This window comes from Acanthopagrus latus, chromosome 3 (genome assembly GCF_904848185.1).
Source record: "Acanthopagrus latus isolate v.2019 chromosome 3, fAcaLat1.1, whole genome shotgun sequence".
Lineage (NCBI taxonomy): Eukaryota > Metazoa > Chordata > Actinopteri > Spariformes > Sparidae > Acanthopagrus > Acanthopagrus latus.
The window spans coordinates 14,176,262-14,197,854 of NC_051041.1; the positions used below are offsets into that span (position 1 = coordinate 14,176,262).

At 42.1% G+C, this 21,593-nt stretch overlaps 1 protein-coding gene across 4 annotated transcripts in view; it reads left to right on the top strand.

The window, feature by feature from the left end:
• gabbr2 (gamma-aminobutyric acid (GABA) B receptor, 2) overlaps nt 1-21,593 on the top strand; it is a 197,073-nt gene that overhangs the window by 63,387 nt on the left and 112,093 nt on the right. The window lies entirely within an intron of this gene.

Sequence of the window (21,593 nt, forward strand, 5' to 3'; positions counted from 1 at the left end):
TTTTAGCCTTGCTAGTTTATGCTTGCTCTGTAAAAAACGGTAACACTATGAGCAACAAAGTAAAAAAGCAACAAAGTCTGTTAAACAACCTCCCAGCAAACACCAGAATAGTAGGATTGTCGCTATTTCATGACCAAATTATAATGAAAAACCTTTGGTTTCTTGTGTAACCCAGGTTCTCTGAGTAGCATGAGTGAGTGTCTCACAGTGGGAACACCCCCTGAAAGATAACAAAAGGGCACTAACGACGCACTTTGTGTTTTTCTTTTGTGGAGAATCTAACAGGTTCCATTTATGAATGATGCTTATTATAAATTATTCCCTACAATTCCATAAGAAACCATAAGTATATTGTATATCTACTTTGGTTTTAAGCGTAGTATCTTCCATTTCATTCCTTTAACAATCTGCAGTGTTCTGTTATTCTCTTACCTCCATTTCCTTTTGATAAACTGTGATTCATGTGATCATGCAGAAATCATTATCCACTGATAAATTACTTTCTGTACTAACAGTTCTACTGTGACAGAATTTTCTCTCAGATTCTTTAATGTGCGTCTCCGTCAGCAGCACACCTTCACCAGCTCTGATCAGAATTTCTGGCTGGAGAAATACCAAATAATGAAAAAAGTCGTGCTCAACACCAACATAATGAATGACAACAGTGTCACTCCTTCTGAAACGCATCCATTGTTGAAATGTTCAAATAAAACCAAATGAAATAACATCGTCAGTAAGATTCACTTGAACACGAGCCCTCATTCATGCCCACAGATGGCACAGTGATCAGCCTTTCTGCGGTATTGTTAATCTGTGTGTCCTGCATGTCAGCTCTTACATGCTCTTACTGTGTGGCACTTTCTCATTCTGACTCATGTCATGTTGTGATGATGTCAAAGTGGCCCCTTTCTTCCTGTGGCAGGTCTGCTAGGGTCAATACTTACACTTGCATTTTTGTAATGCGGTACTGTACGTGGGCTAAAATGACTGGCAAATTAAAATGGTGGATAAGATATTACCGGGGCAGATGGCGAGGAGTGGATTTAGGGGAATGTCGGCGGAGTAAACGGACAGGAGTGTACGTAGACTGTAATATGCGTAGAATTGAAATTCAAAGAAACAGGGCAAGACGCAGCTGTGTTTGCGAGCTGCCATCAGCCACAAACGCCACTGATTGCTGTGTTTTTATATCCACAGAACAATGATTGTTGAAGCCATCCTCTTGGCAGCCATCTTCGTCCGTGATTAATCTTGTGTTCTCCTCACCATGATATCATATAATTCCAGAAAGCATTTGGCGAGCTTTTTAAACACTCGCTGGCACAGGTATCTGTACCCAGTCAACACGCCGCACTCTCTTTTACCCTTTTTTCTTAACTTATGAGAGGCCCTGTTTCCTCTCCACAGCAGTGGCGTCTATTTCCTGTAAATGGCTCATTGAGTGCCAGGAAATAGCCTCAACCCAGCCTCGTGCCAGTTGCTGGCCCCATCTCGTTCACCAATTAGGCCTATCAGTGGTGGCACTGTTCATTTTCAGCCACATCAAGTGTGTAATGAAAAATTATGCTTGCCGATCATTTTGCCTCTTGTAATTTAGAGGAGAAGGGGAAGACAAGAGAACGTCATTCCCACAGAATTGATCATTTGTAGGAGAGGACTTTCATTGTGCAAGGCAGATTTTTTTCCATGGCTACACAAGGTGCAGGAGGAAGCAAGTATTTCTATTTTTCTGTTGCGTTTGATTGGAAAAAAGATCTTTTAAAGATTTCATGGGTGCTTGTTGTATAATTTTATTTCTTAGTCTCTTCTTTCAGGGAGTCCTGGTCCTAGTTTCACATTAAAAAAACAATTTCGCATGTTAAGATACATACAATACAATAAAGGAGCACAAGGGGGAAGATGGAAAGTCTTTGGTAACGCAGAAAATTAGGATCCTGTGTTTCACTCATGTTTTCGTGATGTAGTTTCAATACTTCCAGGTGCCTCAGTGCAAAGCTCGCAAAACTTTAGGAACAAACCTCTGATTCATCCATCTTACAGGGACACTGAATAATGAAGTCGATATAAAGGAGGAGGAAAAAGTGGCTGCACATTCTCAAGGTATTATGGCCAAGACCTGGACACACAGCTAATATTTACCTGTGTATGAAGCCCATTTTTCTTCGTCTTGCTGCATCGATCGCTGGTGCTTCATTAAACCAGGCAATAAGGGGACAGCAAAGTTTGCATCCAGTGCAGCATTCTCTTGTTTTTTTTTTTTGTTGAAGCCTCCACCAACTCTTGAGGGTCTTCTTTTTTTCCCCATTTCTTTTCTCGCTCTCTCTCTCTCTGTCTCTCCCTGAGTGCTACACTGGATGCTTCAATAAAACATGTGATGCCTAGCACTGCAGTATTCTGCCTCACTTACGTCAAATCCTCCTGTGTACCGTATCAATATTTCATGACTTTCAAAGTTTAGGCTTAAATCTCGGAGTGCAAGGGCAAGGATGGTGTGAGCATCACAATAGATCATCATAAATCAGCATTATGAGAAAAGTTTAGGCACCTCTTCTTCACCGTGTGTGTGTGTGTGTATGTGTCTATGTGCTGTATTTTCCTCTGTGGGCAACTAAAGGTTATATAAACTCTCCTGTAAAGGTTAAGTGACTCTCCCAAACTCTTCTTACTGCATTCATATCCTATGTATGTGTATATGTACTGTGTTTACTTAATACAAGGTGCATGCTAATGGATTAATTTCTGACCCCATCGTCTTTCTCACTCTCCCTCTCTCTGTCGCCTCTCTGCCTGTGACTCAGGACAGGACCGGAGGGAAAAAGACAGGATGCTTAAGAGAGGCAATTAGGCTTGATTTTCATACTGTCTCAAAGCTTCTAGGCAGGAACTTGGTTGGGGGGGGTGGGGGGGGGAAGGAGGGGAAAGCAAAACCAGTTCAACTCTGGTTGGAGAGGCACTTGATGTCACTGTTGCTTTTTAATGGGCTGAGACTTGATTCTGTCATGTTATCCATATCCGTGGAGGTACCATTTGGAAAACTAGTGTAAGGATGATTCGACATCCTTCTTTTTTTTTTTTTTTTTGGTGGGTTGTGAATTACATTTACAGATTTCTGGGACAGGCTCCTGAAGAAGTTAAACAAGGCGAGTGTTGACATTTAAAGCAGAACTAATTCTCAGACAGATTAGCCTGCTGCGCAGATTTAAAAGTAGGCACACGTCCTCTTAATTTCAGTGTTTTCTCATCGGAGTCTGTCACAATTTCTCCCGCTTTTATCACCGAAGACAAAAAAGAGGCAAAAGAGACAGAAGGAAATATTAATTAGAAGCTACACTTTGCATTAATCAGACTTCTTTTTTTTTGGTCATGAATGCCGCCTGCACTTGTGGAAGGCACCAACGTGTAGTGTAAAGCCGAGCACACACGCGCTGTTGTACCTATTCGCAGTGCCGAATGCGCGCCATTTGACAGGAAACACAGTAATTAGCTAATTAGCAGCGTTTGTTGAATGCAAGCCGTTAGCGGGTTGCAACTCTTGGTGTCACATATTGAATAAACACGCTGGTGTATAGGCACTCAATTTGAACAAGAGCTTTTTCACGGAACATCTTTCTGTTTGTGTTCCTCCCAAGGAAGTAGAAACTACAAATGGAAACAGTTTCTCATTCTTTCTTTTCACCGCTGACACATCTCGTTGCCAACCGAGATCTGTGAGACACATTCAACAGGAATACAAGATGAATGCATGCTCAGTTCCAATCTTTATTTAAGTACTATTGCTCACCGGTAGTTCTCTGAAGGAGGGCGGGTGCACAGAGAGTCGTTGTGTCATACTCACGGCTCTAATGATGGTGCGAGACCTGCCAACCAGCAACAATAAACAAACTAGACGTATTAATAGTTCAAGCTTGTTTTTGATGTTTCGTACAGGGACTTTATCATACACACCCATCTATGTTTTTGTGCACCCACATCCTGGTTCTTTTCACATCTTTCTATTTTTCCTTTACTCTTTTGGGGTTTGCAGGCTTTGATATTCCTTATTTAGGTCATCGAGTCCGTAGCACTTTGAAGAGCTAGCTGGGCGTATACAAATTTTAGGGTCTGTATAAAAGTTAAGCCTTTAAAGGTGCAGTGTGCAGGATTTAGGAGGAATTAGCTTGGCAGAAATTGAATGAAATGTTAATATTTCTTTTGGCAGGATATAATCATATGATGACATGACATATTTTTTACTTAGAATGAGCTTTGTGTATCCATGAATCCGCCATGTTGCACTGCCACGTACAGCATGCACAGTACCCTAGAAAGAACGAACCACACACACAAGGACTTTTGTGTTTGTAGTGGTCAACATAACAAAGGGTAAGGCAAAGCTTGTTGCAACCACATGGATTGACGACACGCGGGACAATTTGTCATGAGAAAAATCTTGATAAATTGAATTTGTTCATCTTTATCGAAAATTAATTCACTGTAGTAAATGGAGCTCAAACATTCACGGAGATTGTCTTGTCTATATTTTGCTGACCATCCTTTAAATCAAGCTAATTGAATATTTGATGTAGGCTCTGGGACAGTTTTGGTTTGCTTTAAAGAAGAGTCAGAAAGAAATCACGAGGAAACATTTAGCTAGGTTTGCTAAAACAGACAAATAAAATCGAAGGATTAGCAGGAGGCAGACCAGAGTTGTCCCGCATGTGTGTGTTCTGTATGTAGTATATAGTTTTGTGTCACTTCAGATACCAGATAACTTTGTTTATCTGAGAGGAGAAGATGTGCTTCAGTGCAAAAGCAAAGAAAATGTTTTTTCCTCTTTGCGGCCCGCAGTTATAAGTATTTGTTATAAACACAACAACACAAGAGTGTTTTTCTTTGTAATGCAACCGGATGTCATATTGTTGTTTCGGAGCATGACTTCCTGTCTCCTCTGTGCTAAATTCGGCTGAATTGCTGCGCCATGCTCCAGCACTGCCAGAGCCCTCCAGAGCAGATAAGCAGCGCAGCTGACCTAGTGAAAGTTAACACATAGACTAGAGTGAAAATTATCAGCACGTATCTGGTGGATTCACGGGTTAGATAGTAACGCCAGATCTTAACATACATAACATTAAAGGTCTCATATTATGAAAAACATGTTTTTCTCTGGTCTCTGCATATATAAACTGGTCCTCACTGAACCTGCCAACTATCAGAATGAGGAAAACAAGTGATTCCTGCATGGTCTCTGCAGCCTACCCACTGGTAAAACGGTGCTCCTACAGGCTGTTCAGATTCAGCTGTTACATAACAAAAGGAGTCATTTTCATAGGCCGACCTCCTCTGTGCAGTGATAGGAGATATCTGAGAAGTGGGCGTTCATCCCTGAGGTGAAGTTAGGTGTGTCCAGCGGTAAGATAGTAGTGTTTTGCAATGTCGTAGCTCAGAGTTAGACACACAAATTACTCTGTTGCTGGTTGTAAAAATCAACATCAGTGCTTATATTCTGTCCCAGCTACAGAAGAACAGAAGAGACAGTGGTTGCGTTTCATTTTTAATGACAACGTGCCGGCTATCCTTCCTGTTAGTTTGTATGTGTGTGCTAACCACTTCACGTCGGACTGCTTCAGTAACGAGGATCAGTACAATGCTGGCTTTGCCTCGACACTGATCCCTGTAAAAGCTTCAGTCCCACCCATACGGGACCCAGCAACTGCACCTGAGTGACAGGTAAGTGTCACCACGTTTTGATAGTATTTACAGTTGCCTACGAGTATGGTGAAGTCAGGTGGACATTGGCTAACTAGTTAGCTCCGCTTTGGTCTGCTATGCAATGGTGTTTGAAGCAAGTTAATAATATTACGATGAAGCTTGGTTGGTACAGTAAAAAGTCTGGGTCATACTGGTATGGTTGAACGACAGCATCTTGCCCTAGCAATACATCCACTGTAAAACATTAGAGTATGCTGCCGCTAGAGTAAGATGCATCCTCTACCTGAGAGGGGCGTGTAGCAGGCAAGGCAGGCGTTGACAGACGGAGTTCATTAGCATTTAAAGGTGCAGGCACAGAAACAGCCTGCTCTCAGTAGAGCTCACTTGAGCGACTTTCAGACAGGTGAAATTCAGGACCACGGATGGGTTTTGGGCAATACATATTGAATACAGTGTTGTTGGACCTTTGACAGCTGTGTGAAATTGATGAAAATGAGTATAATATGGGACCTTTAAGATGTCTGTGTTTTAATCTCTGTGCAGGTCATGTTCAAATCTGGCTGAGTCAATTTCTCTTTTCAGTAATATCTGATTATAGCCTCGTCTAATCTACATCACAGCACCATGTCGCCATTGAGCTTTCACAAAACCCCCAAAAGACCACTTCCACCCTGACCGCCTTCATCTCCACTGATTTTTCTCCCAATACAGGGACATTTCAGAATCACAGGGCTGGGTACCTCATCGACCCAGAAATTCGTGTCGGAAAATTCGGAAATCTCTGAGGCCGGCATTAAGGAAAATCCTTTGAAACGATATAAAAAAAAAACAAAACAAGGGTGGACTCGCTCAGCAGTTGGACATCAAAGAGAACCCAGCTCCATTACAAGCCATTAAAACCATAACGGCTGCTTGGAAAGAGTGAAGCTTAGAGGATCGATAAAGGGCAGTTTAACTGTCTGACACAGCTCACTAATATCTGAAACATCAACTCCCCTTCAGAGAGAGGCATAGGAAGAGAAGAGGGGAGCGAGAAAGAGGATGAGGACTAAGTTAGTGGGCGAGAGAGGAAATGGAAAGCGAGAACATACTCTTGAGATCATTACAGAGTGCTTTCCATCCTGTCGTCCTTCGCTCACCCCTCCCCGCCGTACAGTTTACATGTACAGTAACAAGCTGATTTTCACAGTAGATTGACCTTTATTGATTAATTTAATACCCGTACACACACACCAAACATAAAGACACCGGATCCCGCCAGAAACTAATGAACGATCCCTTCACCTTCTTTCTTATTTCAGTTCCTTTTCCTGTTTTTGTCACTCTTTTCTATCCCTCTCCTCCCACACGATCCTCTTTGACTTTATCGGGGCATCAGAATGCGGAAGCGTTAAGCCTTCTTGGGGCTGATACTGAGCTCAATGCTATTTTCATTCCCTATTGGTGCCGTCATTCAATACGTCTCTTTCAGTCTGCGGCTGCAAATGGAATCCAGCGTGATGAGGGGTGATGAATGATAATGTCACTCTAGCTTCAGGCAACATCAAGTGAGTCTTTGAAGACATTATCATATTAAAAAGTTACATAAGTAACAAAGGAGCGTGGAGATTCTGCCTTGCTGTACATATCTAAGAGGCACAACAGTAACCACAACAGGGGTACCAGTTTGTTCATCCACCAAGTCAATAATGGAGATGTGAGAGCTGATAAAAATGGCATCGGGCTGCCATCCTGACTGCATCTCCAGTCAGCCTTCATTTTCCTTTTAGATTTTGAAGCGAACCAATCTTAAAGTCAGCAGTGTCATTACTTCACAGCAGTTATATTGTGACAATAATACGATAAAAAAAATCTTTAAGTATTAAGTATTTAGTTTAAGTATTATGCATGTCGGTGTTCTTTTCTTGATCTGTCATGATGGCTTGGTCCTAAGGTCAGCAAAGTTGGATGGGTGGTTCACCACTTTGTTCCAGACTGAAATATACTGAACACGGTCTACACAGTTTGGTGACATACCCTTTCATTTCCCTTAGGCACCAAAATGAGATTGATTTTTTATGTTTTTTAGTGAAATTTCACGACAGAGAAAGGAAGGACTGGCATGTGGTACCACAAACAACCTGTATGTCGTTTCAATTTTGACTGAGTTTCAATCAAAAATACACCTTTTAAACCATAACAGCAGATGGTTAATACAGATTTTCAACTGTCTTTTTTTAATATTATATGTTAAAATGTGTGTATGTCCTGCTCCAGGAAGGAAATGTAGTTTAAACAGGGGGCTAACTGTCATCAGTTCAGAATATTCCTCCACAAAAATAGCAGGCGACGCATAATTATGATTCAGAGTCTCTGATACTGTAATATGTAAAAGGCTACATTTAAACAGGAAAAATTGGGCAACACTTTACTTCAAGGCATTTAGACTCTTTGTGTATGCACGTCATAACTGGTTTCTAACACAACAAAATGCATTCGTACACTGTAGTAAAGCACAGCTGTAATAATGTCCCTACGGCTGCTAACAGCTTGATATAGTGTGTTATATAGTAAATAATGTATTCCATTGTTGTATATGGTACACAAATGTTACTTTAAATTATAGTGTATTTTTCAACAGAATTTCAACCCATATTTTTCTTATTTTTAGCTGGTTTTGTTCTGTAGAAAAAAAAAAAAAGAGGTCCTGATCTTGTGGTCAAATTGCACAGCTACCTGTTTAACCACAGTGTCCTTGTTTTACTCTCCAGAGAGTACGGCTCGTGAGAGAAACAGAAATGTTAACATGCAGAAAGCTGTATTTGTTATTTGTTAGAATGATTGGTTTACTCATGAAATATTCTTTAAAGAAAACGTAGTGAGGTTTCTGAGACAGGTTTGTCTCTTCCCAGTTGTCACTTCAGAGATAAATGGATTGTGTGTTTTTGTTTTTTCCCCTGAATTGTGGCCAGAAGGTAAATTCAACATGATTTCCAAGACTTGTTTTTCTTTTTGGAGACAGTGAACAGTAGGCGAACGGCTTCTCTCTTCTTGAATCACAAATCCCACTGCCAGTTGGTGTCCTCTTTGAACAGCTGTGCCACTCAGGCTTAGACTCAGGCAGACAAACAATTGTTCAGATGGATAAATGAACATGTCCATACATGCACAGATGCAGCAGCAGAGATGTGCATGCAGACTGTCAGAAGCCTGCACTTCCTAATGTATTTCTTCTCACTCCGTGTCAAATCTCTTGCTCTCCCTACTCCTTTCTGTGACTCTCTTCCCTCTTTCTTTTCTTCCCTTAGTCCCTCCTGTAACAAAAGGGGTTTTCCTTTTCAAAGGGCCTCAGAAACCCTGGGGCACACAAAGTAGAAATTGCTGTAATTGGTGAAGACGTGGTGAAGCGTTTGGCACAAGGAAGTCCCATATTCTAATTATGCTGGCAGAGATACGGGCTTGCGCTGTTTCGGAGTGCAGAAAGACGTGGCCGGGAGACGGCTTTCATGAATAGTCATAACATACTTGCTGCAGCGTTTTGATGTGTTTATAGTGTGACATTTGTCAAAGGATTTATCTTTGTGTTTTAGCTGCTGCATCACATTTACATGTAAATTGGCACCGCGATGTGCATGTTCAAAATGACTGAACAGTTTCCTCGTGTAAAATGAAAAATCGACATTTTCAAATGGCAGCTTTTAAGGTTTTTCATGGCACCATTAAGTCGTTCTAGTGTACAGCAGGCCATTTCTCTATAAGGCTGTCCTCCAAGTGAGGTTACATTGTGTACAGTACTGTATGTGTGCAGTTAACATTAGATCCGTGGGCAGGACAGTGGCTCAGCGGTTAGCACTGTCACCTTGCAGACGGTCCTGAGACGGGGGAGTTGGCATGTTTTCCCCTTGTTTGCATGGGTTCTTCTCCTGTGGATGTCCAAGGCAGGGCACTACTCGTGCTATGGGATTACACAACCTTGTAGTGGGTTGACACAATGCCACACAACAACCTTGTGTTAAAAAACACCAGGAATGGTAGAAATTGTTGAATGTTAAGTTGATTTTCTTCTGAAGAGCTTTAAATAGACAGCACGACCTTCAGACGTGATGGGCACGCACAAATACTATATGACTCACAGTGCTTTGGGTTATGTGAGGTTTTTTTTAATATATATATATATATACATGTCCTGAGATGCAGTCTGCACGGCACAGCTCTGTTTAAAATTTTAATTCAAACCTTTTAGTGGCTCGCGAGCAGGAGGGCCTGACAGACAAAGCAGAGAGAGCAGCACAGCTAGCTCATTAGTACAGAGTGGAACTTGTCCGTCCTTGAACCTCTTCGCATCATATACAGTGTATGTATACATATACGTTCAAAACAGACACGTGGGTGCATATGCATACACTTGCAAACAGACACACAGGTGCATACAAATGCCTGCAGATACTCATGAACACACGCCAGGTCACATTTGTTGGTTCATTCACAGCGTTCAAAATATGAAGCGTGTGACACTTTTACCGTATGTGACGAGCATGGAGCTCCACAGGTTGACAGTAGGGGGAAAAAGTGGGGCAGAACGTAAAGCAGAATGCACTCACACACTGGTAGATGCATTCTCAACTTGTACCGACTTTTACATTTATAAATACCCATGTGATATCATAAGCCAGTTTGTGTTTGACCTGTGACCTGCATTTCTACATCCAGTTGCATGAAAACCGGCTTCTTTTAGCGGCTGCTTCTTAGCTACTTCACGTGTTGTCTAATGCGATAATACGACTGAGACCTGACATCGGTGCAGCTTTTGACAGGTTGGATTTTAAACTTGGCCAGTGCGGCGAAGGCAAAGCCTCTGAACATGGGGCCCATTTTCTGCCAGCTGAACTACCAGGGCACTCTGCGCTGTGCACACTTTGAGTCGGATATGGTATTACATGCAACATTAAACATTTTCTCATTATTGAGAAAACATGATTTTGCGTGGGATGTGAACTAAATGATTGATAGCGCTCTGCTTCCTTGAGACATCTACAGGAAAATGCCTAAAACATTGACTATTTTTTTTTATCTATTTCAATCTATTTTTATTACACGAGTTCAATATGTAGGGTCACCAGTGAAGTTTCTCTATCGTGTTGCGTCACCGTGTATGAATTTTATAACTTAATGCAGGATTTTTGACATGAGACAGAAATTACAGTTTGTATTTATCACACTTCAATAATGAATACTTGAATAAACACATTATGTTATGGTTGGTTATGGTACCACTTAACATGCACTTAATTATAGGCTTAAAACGTAATCTTTATATATATATATATATATAAGTTTGCATATTGTTTAAATATTGTACAGTGAACATGGAGCTTACCAGTCATATTCTGGCTCTGGCAAGCCATAGAGCAGAATCCTCCCTGTACTGCACTGCTGTTGTCGATGATGAATAATAACCTGCATCAGTTCAGTTAATTTATTTTGCCTATGAAACAAAACACGGAGGATATATCTTGCAAAAGAACAATTACAAACAATTCTCCTTTATCCTTCTTTTTGAAAAGGTTTACATTGTTCGCTCAGATGTTTTATATGCCGCACATTGATTGCTTTCTTTCTTTCCATTCAAAGCTTCGCATTCAGTCATTTCAGTCCAATTTTTAATGCCATCTCCTGCAGTCGAGAGGGCGATACTTAATCTCCAGTTCAAAGGTTTCCCCGTGGTGTTCGTCTGAACACCAGCGCTTGTATTTTTTTGCATAAACTGATGACAGCGCTTTCAAGTCGCACTTGTATGAAATCAGGCATGAAATACCTTGGAATTCCATCACAGTAAAGCATGTGGGAATTATTCATCTTCCTAAATGCTGATATGGTATCAAATTCCCCTCACACATCCTGGCACTTGGCCTTAGAAACCTCTTCCTGTCTTGCTTAATGAATCTCCATGCTGAAACAAGATCTATTACAGCCAACTCATGTGGATATACACTAAGACGTATACAGTGTCCCTAGGGCTACACCTCATGCACATATGCATAGGAAATCAATACAGTGCTCCAAATTTCCAGCGATCTTAAATAGATTCCTCTCATTAAATGAAGCAGATACTGTGGTGTTTATTCTCAAGGATCGCCGCAGAAGGTTGCGGGAGGGAAGGAAAGGAGGATGATCGTGATATGCGGAATTTCATTGGCCGTGCCACCTGATATTTACCACTCAATAGGTTAAGGCTTAGGGGGGGTCACCGCTTCCCGTGGCGGAGCGTTGTGCATTTTTAAAGAGACAGCACAGACTTACCAGCAGGGCGCCAGCTGCCTCCCTCAGTGTTAGGAAACGCACACAAACACACCAACATTGACCTTAAGCTCCAATAAACACCATTAAATATGAATAAAGACATAATTGAAAGTAACCACTGGCACTTTCTTCTTTTTTTTTTCAACTCACACAGACACATAGACACACACACTTACACTTTAGAAAATCCCAAGCCAACCACACATCATCTGGCGTACTACCTGGCCAATAATAATCATGACATTTTCCGTGTCACACTGCTTAAACCCATGCACACACATAAAGCGCAAATCCTTGATCGTGCTGGAAAAGAACACCCGTTTCAAACTTTACATGGTTTTTATCGACAGCCCGCACAGTGCTGGTTTATTCTTCACCCTGCTTTCACCCATACGCTCTAGAGTTTTACAGCACGAGGAAGTGTGTAACACTCGGCACACACAACTTAAGAAAGGGAATACATAGGGGCTGTTAAAAGATAACATGGGTCACTCATGAGAGTGAATATTTATTTTGTCCATCGATTGGTTTCCCGAACAACTTCCCCTTCCTCCCATCATCTATATACCGACCCCCTCCTCCTTGAACCCTCCACCCTGCTTTCATTGATCCATCAGGCTGGGAGATAGAAGACGAGCAGTGGTGCCTGGGTAGATATTTAACTTGGACTGGGTGTTTATCCTGCAGAGGTAAACTTTGATTTCAGGCTCTGTTGTGGCATTACTTCCTGTTCCCCCATCGGCAGAGAACAGTGGGAGTAATCAGCTTAATTGGTATAATTACGGGGTAAGCAGTGAACCCTTGAACACCCGCCTCTGCTTTCCTAAACGGATATTTGCAGATTATGGGGGTAAAGTTCTACTCGTCAGCATATAGCTCGGTCTCCTTTGTGTATGAATGGGGGCGATAATCTGTAGAACATGTTCATTGTTCACAGAAAATACGGATGATCCAAGAGTCTTTGTGTTTAACTTGCAGATGAATCTTCCTCAATAAGCCATCGGTATTCATCCTTAAATCTGAGTATTATACTAGAATGGTTAATCAAAATGCAAAGCGACCAAATAAACAGTTTCTTCCCTCAGACGTTAGGTAAAGGTGCATTAGCTTATTTCCCAGTGTTACGGACCAATATGATAAAGTTCCAGTTTTATCAACCCCATCTCCTGGACATTATGTTTTCATACTTTAGTCTCCATTGCATTGAGACTTAATTGCTGAATAATCCCATTTCCCAGGAAAGATCATGGTTTGGTTTCAAGTAAACACACCCTATCTAATGAGTAAACTGTTGACTCTTGGAAGATTTCAACCACATGCATCTCATTATGTTGATCTAAAATGTAATTGGGTGACAAAATGTTTACCTTGCGAGGCAGCTGGATTCGCGAGATTATGTGTTTGTGAACAGGAGAATATATTTTCTTGAAAGAAGAGCACAGCAGCACTGATGGCTTTTCCTTATTGAAAACATGTATTCACCCATGACTGACTTCGGGAAGTTGCCCTGTGAAAAATAGTGATAGACAGGTGGTTTGTCCAATCACTGGCCAATAATTTGTTTAAGTGCTTTTTCTAAACTGTTCCTAAGGGGCTACTTCCCAAATGGCTCTGTGTTCAAAAAGGAAACAAATCCTTCACCAGCACTGTGCCATGGGGGACTCAGAATGCAACTGGTGGGGGATGGTGGAGCAAAACCAGACCAGTGCTGTAATGCAGCGGACACGTTTCTGGTGGAATCTTGAGGTTACACACAGGTTAGCAAAAGGTTTCATATAGGAAGCAGATTTGCTTAATTGAACAGTTGGTATGTAAATGTTGGCTTATTGGTTAGTCATTGTCTTATATTTGCTAGAATGTCGTCTGACTGACTGAATTGAAATGAATTATGTATAAGAACTGTTGCACTGTTTCATCTTATGGAGATGTAGAAAATGGTCTGAATGAGTTATCTCATCCCATCCAATATTCCACCATTTATTTAGCACCATCTCATTCAGCACAAGTACAACACTTGCCTGCAGAAATCAAAGGTTTGAGTGGTATTCAGTCTTAGTGTCATCTTGCTCAGGGGTCTTTCATGTTACCTGTCTGACTGCCAGCCCAGCTCAGACCCTGACCATGTCTCCCTCGCACGCCAGCAGATGGAATTTTAAAAATTTACAGGGCTCTTTGAGCTAGCCTTTTGGCCCCTGCAGGTCTCTGGAAATTGAAAATTCAGAGGGAGAGTAGGGTAAGATGGAAGGAGGGAGGCCATGAAAGAGAGCGAGAGAGATTTCTGTATGGCTGGACAGACTTTGCATTACCCTTATGGTGAGTTCTCAGCCTCTTCTTGTGTCTCTCTCCTTCTCTCTCGCTCACTCGATGGAGTGGCTCTCCACAGCAAAGGCCAGACGCTATCAGATGCCATCATTGAAAAATTCAACGTGTGTTGAGGGCAGTTCAGTGAAATGAATCCCCAGACTGGTTCCTGTTTTCTAAGAACTCTCTACAGCATATTTCACAGCTGAAGCTGTTTCATGGCCACCATTCGAAGGGTAATTGAAAATCCATGGCTGATTGACTCAGACCCTTGGTAATTAATTTTCCTTCACTTGCAAGGCTCTAGGACCACAACCCACATCTGTTCTGTGTGGTGGCTCCTTATGCTGTGCTGAGGTAGCATTGAAATGGTTTCAGTCACTTTCCCACTTGGATGGCTGATACGCACTTGATTCTAGCAATTACACAAGCATACGTGCTCCCACAATGTATCCTATTGACTGAAGTTATCCCCTCTAGTACCATCAATTAGTTGACTTTTGTGGTTTGAGTAAATTTAGCAACTACATGGATACTGGATGGATTGTCAGTACTTTTTATACAGACCTTCGTGTCCCCCTGAGGATGAATTGTAATAAGTCTTAACGCTAAATCAAGCAGCAGCATCAAATTCATCAAACATTCCCATTGACCTCAATTGTACTTTGAGTTCAGTGCTAATCAGCAAATGTTAGCATGCTTACACACTAACCTTAAATGATGAAAACAGTAAACATTATGTGTTAAACAAGAAGCCAGTTAGCACCCTTGTCAATGGGAGCATGTTAGCATTTAGTTTGAAGTAGCTAACATGGCTGTATGGACTCTATAGAGACTTGTTTTGAATAAGATCTCTTCATCTCTATTTCTCCATGGGTATGAATAATACTAAGGAATAGACAAAATAGCATAACTTTCTGTGGGTAGTACAATTCACACACAAAATGCAGCCTTGAACCCTGGCTCTCTTCCAGTCCTATTATTTAGTCCTCCTAACTTGCCTCTTTTGAAGTGCCTAATACCACAGTGACTGATGGCTAGCTGCTCAAGGTGCCTTCTGTTCCACTGCCTTTCCCTGTGGCGGCTGAACCGTTGATCAAGGGGGGACACCTTTTAGAGGGCTGGCAAACATCCACCTGTTCAGAGACGAGCAACAGGCACGGCTGAAGGACATTCAGGTTAATACATTGGCGTATTTAAGCATGATTCTGGTAGACCGCAGCTCCTCCGATGATGATTAAATCAGAGATTAGCTTTCCAGTTTATTTGTATGGCTTCAGCCCCGTGCGGCAGAATGTTGCTATTTTTAAGTGATAGGAACGTCGAACGTGACACTGATACAGGCAGCATGTGGGACAGCGAATCCGCCTCCATACTCCCTGCGAAACGACATCAAAGGAAATGACATCTACACAGGAAACAGAAGTGGAGTTACAGCAGTGACATCTGAGAGTTCAAGCAAAGAAGAGGAGAGAGAGAGAGAGAGAGAGAGAGAGAGAGAGAGAGAGAGAGAGAGACCTAATGGCATGTCTCACATTGAAGGACCTTGGAGCCTGTGTCTTGGAGATGAGTCGCTGATATATACCCAGCATGCTGAGTGTGGGAACGGGCCGCATTGACATCCAAGTCACGTTCACAGTGAAGCGTTGTATGGCACTATAATCACGTCCAGACTATAGAAGAGAGAGAGAATGTAGGTGTGTGGCAGGTAGCATTGCTGAAGGTCTTCTTCCAGACAGCAATCCTGTGAGGATAAAAGGGCTTTTTCCTGATTGGCTCCATGTTGTGGTTGACATTTGATTGTGTATATCGTGATGACACGTAGATGTGGCGATCTCTGTCGTCGTGTTTCATCCAACCTTAATCTAACAAGCGTTTCTCAGCGCACGACAGATTTCCTCCCGTGAGCATAGAAAGGGTGTCTAAACAAGAATCCTCTGGAACTTCGAACATTCCCAAGGTTTTGCATATTCCAGACCATCACCCAAGTAATAGCAGCTGTACATTTATCATAATCCAAGGCTAGCTGACATTACATTGTGTGCATGTTCAACACTCACACTGCGTGATGTGCAAGAAAGGCAAATTATTTTTAACAAGCTACAACTTTTTGCTGTTTGGTACAATGGCAACTCGCAAGGTATTAATTTTTCATGACTAATCTACAAGAAAGGTCAATTAAAATCTGTTTAGTTTGAGGGCTCTCGAATAAACAGAGTTCGATCAGCATGGATGCAAGCTTAGTTGAACAACCAAATCAGGCCCCATAGTCACGTACCCCAACCTTAAAAGGAGTGCTGCCGGTTTTAGTTGAATAATGTATTGCGTGTGTCTGGTGAAATTTCCTGAATAAGAGAACATACTAGTTGGCATTTCATATCTTTTTTGATGCAGTTTCTCTCAATCTATCAATTTGTTTTTGGCAAATGTTGTCAGGATCATCAAGGCTACTTCACATGTATTCTCTATATGGACCTTTGACTTTTAAAAGTAGGATGAGAATAACACATATTAAAGAGGTGAGCCCTTTTTAATAGCTGATGAAAATTACTAATTGGCAAATAAGCCTGCACTAACATATGACCCGCTACTGTAGCACTGCCAAGTAACATTGCTACAGTCATTTTATGAGGTATTGACACAACCTCGCCTTCTCCTTTCACGCTATTTATTTATCAGTTCATTTATTTACTGATAAGGATTTCCCATTAGCTGAGTGAGAATGGCACCAGCTACTCTCCCCTGCTGGTTGCAATTAAGTTCATCACGATCACCATATGCAACATCACATTTGTAAAACACAATGTTCATCACATGTGAGCCCTCGAATTGTGTTACACTGACAAAGTGGTCGTTCCATTTTTCTAAACAGTCACGCTGATGTACATTCATTTCCGACTCTGCTTTACCCAGCGAGTGGAAGGTTGTATAAGGACAAATTAGCTTGTGAGTTAGTCTCAAGGGTAATCACCAGGGAACAAAAACAAGGCGCTATACATGGCTGACACAAGACTATTGATGAGCTGTTTAAGTAATGCAATCTTAATGGTATTTGAAGGAAGATCTGCTGTTAGTTAGATGTATGTATAGGATGAAGCTGTTCTTGTGATTCATGGCAAAATGAATGATGACCTTTTGGGCAAGGTGACATGATTTAACCATCACCAGCTGTTTTGGTGAAATTACTATCGCAGCAACTACATGATTTTCATTTATATGTCAGGTTTAGTAGAACACATGCTGTTGCTCTCCAACAGTACATAAGGCAAGCCTTTTCTCTACTGGTAACCATGAGAATGTATTCATACTATCTGTGTTTTGGGAAATTAGTATTTTATGATTGAATTAGAATTAATCTGATGGACTTGAAATAGCCCCTTTCTAGTTGTCTACAGACCACTCAAAGAGCATTCACATTCAGCAACAACACTTCACATTCACACACACACACATTCCAACTATGTGCAGTATCTTGATTAAGTATACGTGGACATGCAGCTGGGGGAGCTTGGGATTCAAACCAGCGACCATCTGAATACTAGACGACCTGCTCTACCTCCTGAGCTACAGCTGCCTGTAAGCTGTTTGCCCCAGTTTGTGTGTGTGAACATAAGTGCAGTCATTTCCTTGCCATAGAAATGATGGGGTCCCCATTTTTTGTGTCAATGCGTTCTACGCATCACGCTCGATTGTTTATTATTGGTAGCAAACCATTGTTGCAATCTTGTTTGTCACAGCGCACAGACATGCAGAGACCTTTCAGTAACCCCTTTTCTCAGAGGAGGAGAAAGTCCTTGCAAGTGGGTCAAGACAAACTCTTCCTCGTCTGCCAGCCGCATTTATATTTATCAACCAACTCTTTAGGGCTAAAATTAACATTCAAACTCACAGTGAATGTTGAAGCTATTCGCTCTAATGGCATCAGATCAATTTCTCTATTTTCCACCGTTTTAGCCCGCTGACCGTCAGTTAAGGAAAAAAAAAAAAAACACTTCTGAGGAGTGATTCTCAGTCGGATAGTGTCTCTTTGTGGCCCCTGTGTAGCAGAATCTTATTGATGTCAGCCTCACCTTAGGGTTCCTTCTGGGTTAGTGCACACGAGTGGAAAACCTGGGCATGGAGCTTTTTAGTATGCGCGTCTATGCGCAGCAGAGGGGAGGTGCTAACCACCCCGCAGCCACGCTCCGGGTAGGTTAGTGCTGCTTCCACCCCCCTCAAAGCCCCATCCGTCACACAAATCCACACAGAATGGAAGTTGGCTCGGTGTGGAGGCGAGTGAATAAAATAAAGTAGTATGGAGAGATGTAAATGAGCTGTGTGTGTGTGAGAGAGAGAGAGAGAGAGAGAGAGAAGGGGGGGGCAGAAGAAACATGTATTCAGCAACAGAAGAAAGAATCTGGAAGGCAGATGATAATTTAGAGAAAAATGTACCCAAACTTTTCATAAAAAATAAGACTTTTTTTTTTCATATCTACTTTAGTGTCAGCCTTTTGAGAGGGAGCTTCAAAAAGTAGTTCAGAAAAAGCATCAATATGCACTCAACACACCACTACTGTGGAAGTGGCCTAATATTCTGCCAGAGAGCCATAGCTGTTACGTTGACAGAACACTCACACATACACAAAATAAAACGTATATACATATAGATCAATAACTCTCTGAAGCAGTCATTATCAGAACCATCCGGTTGTGCCAGTTTGTATCCCAGCTATAACCACTCAAATGGTCAGTACAGCTGGATACAGTCCACCTCACAAAATAACCCCCAATTGGAAAACCCAAACCTTTGACCCTGTAGTCATAAATCCACCAGTACATAGCATTTCCCCCATCCGCATGGGCTCAAACTGTTTCAAAGGCTGAATTTTGAAATGGAGAGAAAAGACCTTTTTTTCTCCTCTCCTTTCAAACTGCCTTTTGCTCAGAGAGGATGCTTGAGGAGAGTGTCAAAAAAAAAAACAACAAAAAAACAAAGCAATTTGCATGGCAAAGAGGTGTTCTGACAAGCAGGGGAGGCGGCGGAGTTGTTGCCCAGAGGACTGGACGGCTGTTGAGCAGTGGAGAGGAATCTGCTATTCTCTCTTCTCTCTGGAGAAACCGGCAAGTGTAGCCTCCCCTGGGGATGAGGAACGCTGCACGGCACAGTAATGCACTTTGTGAATATCAAATAAAGGTACTAATACAGTCAGAAAGCAGAAGTGAGGCCAGAATGAGCAAAGAACCTGGGACTGGGAGGAGACATGAAAGTGTTTGAGGAAGCCTAAACACATGCATGATCACAAGTCTCAGCCTTTGATATGCTATAAATCTTCAATTCAAGTCAGAAACGATGTCACCACAGACAGAACAATACTGAAAGTACACACACACACACACACACACACACACACACACACACACACACACACACACACACACACACACACAAATCTGATGCCGTGAAGAAGGATCTGAAAAGGCATAGCAGATACCATGTTATGTGAATGGGTGTCTGCTGTAGGTGGCACATAGGGAGATCAGCTGATCATCAGAGGCCAATGAGTGATCTCGGAGAGAGACGTTCTGACCCAGAGCAGAGGGGTGGGTGCGCCAAAGCCTGCAAACCAGCCCACGCTCTTTCTTGTGATTTCCAGTGGACCATGCGATTGAGACAGTGCAACTGCGTTTAGTCGAGTGACTGGAAGATATGAACAGGGAGCGTAGTTATGCTGACGTTTACCGTAACATTTTTAGCTACAGGGCTGCAACCAAAGATTTATTTAGATATCAATGAATCGGCAGATTTGTTTTTTTGACAGAATGTCAAAAAATTGTGAAAATAGAAAGTGCCATCTTCATTTTTTCACTGTTAGCCAATAGTCCAAAGCCCAAACACTATTCATTTACTGTCATAAAAAAACAGCAAAAACCAAAATCTTTGTATCAAAAGAGCTTGAACCGGCACATTGTAGATATATATTTTTTGAATTATTTGACTAGTTTTTGAAAAATGATTTAGTTATTAGTTTGACTTTTTCTGCCATTCAAGGGCATATTCAGAGACACTGCAAGAGGTTTTCCACAGTCCAGGCACCCTGGACACACTTAAGCAATCAGCTGATGAGCCACTGGAATCTTTCCTCATTGTTTTATAAAATGCCCCAAGGCTGATGCCATCAGCACTTTGGCAGAGTCTGCCCAGTTGTTGGGAGCTGTTCATTAACCATTGCCCTGAGATATTTTTTCTGCAACTGTGTGTGGGGGGAAAAAAAGGTATTTTCACAGCCACAGAGTGTATCTATCAATGTGAGGAGATTGGACATGGGGATGTGGAGGATGTGGAGGATGGGAGGGAGGGAGGGAGAGGGAGGCGGAGGAGGTGGCGAGGACTGCCGAAGGTGCTTGCGGTGAGTATCCGTGACAGGCCAGGATTTAACACAAAGTCAATACTACTGCAAAGTGCAATCACAGTGTGTTGGCTAAAGCAGATGGCTGCGATGAATGGTACACCAAGACCGGTGTCAGTGGCCGAGTGGCCCCAGAAGAGATGTTTTATGTGGGGAGGATTCCTCAGACTGTCTGCCCTCTCTCGCGTTCACTCACTCACTCTCTCGCTCTCTCTCTCTCTCTCTCTCTCTCTCTCTCTCTGTCTAAAGCTGTCCATGTACACCACTCTCTTCTGTCTCTCTTTCTCCACTGTGTCAACCACAGTTCTTTACGGTATTTATCTATAATTCATGCACAGAATGTTGTGTAGACATGCATGCAGTGTTTGTAGCATTGTTTCGATTTTTATACGCGACAAGAAATGAATAGATTGTGTTTCCACGAAATTAATATACAGTTGTAATGAGACTGCACATGCAGTTTTCTACAGCTTTTCTAATGTTATCTTAAAAGCAGAGGAGAAGAAAAGCGAGAAGGGAAAGGACACTCAGAGAGCAGGGTGTGCTGTAGCTATAATGGTGGTTTCTCGAAGACTCATCCAGAGTGGAGTCTCAGCTCTCTGTTACCAGTGCGACTGCATTGATCAGGTCATTTTGAGAGAGAGAGGAGGTAAGCAGACTGGCCCAAATACAGAATGCAAACAAAGATCAGTTACTTTACAGAAACTCTAACCCAAGCCTAACAATCCCGCTGTTTTGTCTAGACAGCGTAGCAAACAGGTGGCATAGTGAGATGTATTTCCTATAGCATGGAGAGGAGGTATGAGTGTACCACTATTTGAGCACAGCGTTTGACACGTGGGATGGGAGGGGAAGAGGAACTGGGCTCATCCATTGTTGAACTGAAGGGGGGAATCTATGGCTGTCCAAATTGTGTTGTGAGGCCGAGCAGTGACATTT